This window comes from Canis lupus, chromosome 20 (genome assembly GCF_048164855.1).
Source record: "Canis lupus baileyi chromosome 20, mCanLup2.hap1, whole genome shotgun sequence".
Taxonomy (NCBI): Eukaryota; Metazoa; Chordata; class Mammalia; order Carnivora; family Canidae; genus Canis; species Canis lupus.
Genome location: NC_132857.1, coordinates 30,361,823 through 30,366,167, shown reverse-complemented (window position 1 = coordinate 30,366,167; position 4,345 = coordinate 30,361,823). Strand labels below are relative to the sequence as shown.

At 40.5% G+C, this 4,345-nt stretch overlaps 1 pseudogene; it reads left to right on the top strand.

The window, feature by feature from the left end:
• Positions 1–685: 685 nt before the first annotated feature.
• LOC140612008 (uncharacterized) lies at positions 686–1,541 on the top strand (annotated as a pseudogene).
• The last annotated feature ends 2,804 nt before the right edge of the window (positions 1,542–4,345 follow it).

Genomic DNA, 4,345 nt, shown 5'->3' with positions numbered 1-4,345 from the left:
TGTTTAGATCCTAGGACAAAACTCAGAGAATGATTAACTTTCTTGCTTGTCCCTTGAAGGGAAAAATAGTTTCCTTGGCTTATTCAGAGGCAAAATATAGAATATGAGTAAATGAGACCTAGTGTAAAAGAGCAGACAGGGAGCTTTTCTAAAAATGGAGTCCCTTCAGCTTCCCTACCTCCCTGAGATGACTCCAGCCCCCAATGACAACTTTATAAAGCTTCATGGGAGTCTGTGAAGTGATGGAACTATCCAAGATCTGTCCAGTCCTTATCCACAGAAACTGTAAGATAATAAAAATATATTACTTTAAAATACAGTATTACTTTTAAATAGACTATAGTTAATTAAGGCTCCCTCTTATAATTAAGACTGTTTCTTGTAATTGTTCAAATGAGCACTTTAACATAATAGCTATACAAAGAAGTATAAAAAATAAAATGAAGTATTAAATGGAAAAAAAATATTAAAAATATTCAAGTAACCAAAAGATTGAAGGAAAAAAAACAAAAAACCAAAACAAAAACAGAAAACCACCAGAGATAGGGAGACAGGTTGGTCATAGCCTTGGCAAAAATCAGAATGCTGTGTCTTTATTTGCTCTGATGCAGCCCAGCCAGGCCCTGAGACACAGCACAGCAGGAGTCTGGCCTTTGCCCTGGGCCTCTCCACAGGCTGGAGACCCATGTCTGCAATGCCAGCCCTTCCATGGGAGCAGTCTCAGCCCCCGCACCTGGATAGGGGAGTTGCTGCCATTTGGTAAGAACTGTAGTCAATTAGGGATCATTTATCAGCCTGGACTTAGAAGTGAGGATTTAGCTATGTGATGCCACCATTACTGCTTTGAGCACCATCAGAAAGGGAGGAGTGAAAGAGAAGAACTTGGTAGAAGTAAATAATAATAATAGTAGTAATGAAAAATGTCCAGCACTAGAGCCCCTTCTTCTACCAAATGCAAAAGCTACTCTGATGAGAAGTCCAAGGATCCCTCTAAAAGTAAACAGAGCACCAAGGAGTCCAGTCTGAATGGTCATGGCAAGGATCAAAGAAAGAAGTGCAGCGCTCCCAGTGTGGCAGCAGTACCAGTCTCATCCAGTTCGGCCAGCAGCTTTGGCTCCTGCAGCAGCTCTGGCTCTTCCTCCCTGGGCACTGCGTAAGTCTAGCACATATTGTAGCTCCCCATGTTCTCCCAGTATTTCTTGGTGTAGAGATGACAACGAGTGAGGTTCCTGCTCCAAATCTAAATCACCCAAAAGGAAAGGAAAAGATGGAGGTTTGGCTCTAACTCCACCAAAGGGCACATTGGGAGGCTCACCAGGAATGTGACCAAGGATCACATGATGGGGATAATCTCTACCTATGGGAAAATGATTGACCTGGTTGTAAAAAGGATTCACTTCCATCTATGCAACAGTTTTGAATACAGGGAGTTTGAGAATCCAGATGAAGCCAAGAAAGCACAGAAGCTCCTGGATGCAAGGCAAGTCCGTGGCTAGGAGATTACTGCTCCCACCGTGCCTGCACCTAGTCCCCTGGTTTAGTCCACCCCCAGGTGCTTCCACTACCTCCCCTGTGTTGCCAGTTCCCCCCGTAGAAGAAGATCAGGTTGTACCCCTGCCCCGCGGATCTCATGTGCATCTGCAACCTTGTCCCCACTCCAGCAGCACAGCCACAAGCAGCCCCAGCTCAACCCATCCCCTTAAGCAGGCTCTACCATCTGTAACTTACATCGTGTCCAACTCGGTGTTGTTACTTATCTAAGGATCCACTTAGGGCCAAGCTCCCGCTGCAGAAGTGGTGGTGTTCAAATGTGTGCCTGTAAAGATCCCCTCCAATTTTCTGGCTAGAAAGATTCCATGTTCCCAGTTCCTGAGACTCAGTGTAGTGGCAAAGCCAGCAGGACCAGCAGGACTCTGGGTGGCAGTGCAGCACTAGGCTAGAAGCAAGCTTTCCCATTCCACTGATGATCTGGGGCCAGTGTGGAGGGCTCGGTGACTCTCAGGAAAGGATGTACTTTTCACAATTGCTATTCCTGTTAGTCTTAGCCCTGCTCCCCTGCTTGAGTCCTCTTCTGACCTCTTGGGTCACTCTATATTAGTTGCCCCAAGTGGTTCTGTTCTTACATGTACCCATGTGCGCGCACGCACACACACACATACACACACACACACACACATACACACCACCCCATGTCTCCTTTTCTCTCTCAAAAACTGGTGAGCAAGCTAAGAACCAGCTCTTCACGGTCATCTCAACCCTGCTGTCACCGCTGTTATTTATGTTTTTTCAGCTTTTATTGTGCAGTCAGCACTATACATTTTCTGTTTTGTGTTTCTGGAACTTGGCAACATCTTAGATAACATTGTGTTTGTACTTTGTAGTGTAGAGTGAAAAGATTGTGTTGAATAAACCTAGGCTTAGAATGCAAAAAAAAAAAAAAAAAAGACCTGGAAACAAAAACAAAACATGGAATAACAACTACAACTAAACGAGGAACAGCAAAACAGATGGAAGAACAAGAATATTAGAATGATAGTAGACTTAAACCATATCAGTAAACTGCATGAAATCTTAGAAATAAGCACTTTATTAAAAGATAAATATTGTAATATTAAAACCAAAGACCAAATATATTTATAAATAGGTTGCAAATGAAATGCTGGAAAATGATATAAAATGCAGGCACTAAGCTTAAAGCAGTTAATTCAGACAAAATATATTCTAAGACAAGGAGTATAGCCAAAGATAAATTGGAACATTGCATTATGAAACGGGGTAAATTTCACAATAAAACATGACCATCTTAAATATGTTTGTATTTAATAACAGAGCTTCTAACTACGTCCAGTAAAAAACAAAACAAACATAAAACAAAAACAGCAACAAAAACTTACCTAGCGATAGAAGAATTAAACAAATCCACAATTACAACTGGAAACTTCAGTATTTCACATTTCCCAACATTTGATAGGCAGAGTACAGGAATAAATAGAGAAGATATGAATAATACTACCCTTCAATTTTACCTAATTGATATTTACAGAAGGTTAAACTCAGCAATTGCTGAGTTACATTGTATCTGAGGGCACTTGGAATTATCCTTAATACAGGTAACATACTGGGCTATCACATAGATCTAATAAATTTCTAACTTAAGAAATAACATAGCATATGTTCTTGACCAGAGTGGAATAAAAGTGGGAATTTATAATAATAGAATATCTAGAAATCTCTGAAATATCAGGAAATTGTTTACAAATATATTTATAAATCAAACATGTATAGATATTTGAATTCTCAAAGAAGAAATCACAAGGGAAATTAGAAAATGTTTTGAACTGAATGATAATGAAACATTTGAAACTTAAAAAATGTGTACAAAGAAGCAACAACATAAGTTTCAATTGGCCTGATACAAATTTGCATCTTTAATGTGAGGCGAATTTCTTCCTCATCCACTTTCTCTTGCCACCTCTTCCCCTAGTTTCCTTTCGCTTTGCTTTCTGGACTTGCTTCCTCTGAAAACAATCAAATGGACTAAGCAAAGTTGATACCCTCACTTGAGGGAAGAGACAAGGAGTCCAGGTGATGGCCCAAGCCAGGTGTCAGAGCTTGAGCCTGTAAGGAGTAAGTCCAGTGGTGAGGTTGCAGAGTATGACCTAGTAATCTGTGCCACAGTGGTGTATATGTTGATTTCTGAGCTGGTTATGGAGATCACTGGGGAAGAGTCAACTCTTGTATGGGTCAGAACCCAAGCAGAATAAAAAGATTATCCATATGGAGGGGAAGAGGGCAGTGACAATGAAGAGAAGACTAGTTCCATACAAAGAAACAACAAATAAGCAAATATGTTAAGGATAATGGGATCCAGACTTCTCAATATTGAGCAATAAAGTTAAAGATACAGAAAGTAAAATGAGAGAGGGAGAGAGAGAAACTAAAATGACTTAGGTAGTTAGGCTGGAATTAGAAATACCTTTATGAACTCATGATTTTCAACATGCACAAATAAACAATCAGATGTAAATGTGTTCACCATGTATAAATGTGTAGATGTACATATGGATAGTATTTTTTTAAAGATTTTTTTCCTTTATTCATGAGAGACAGAGACAGAGAGACAGAGGCATAGGGAGAAGTAGACTCCCTCATGCGAGGCTTGATCCCAGGACCCTGAGATCATGACCTGAGCCCAAGGCGGTTGCCCAACTGACTGAGCCACCCAGGCACCCCTGTATAGTATTAAATCCTTAATTCTCTAACTGTCCACTGAGGTGCCTGGGAAGCAACAACAGATCAATAGTAGTGGATATACTACTATATCGGTAGTAGTGGATCTAAATAC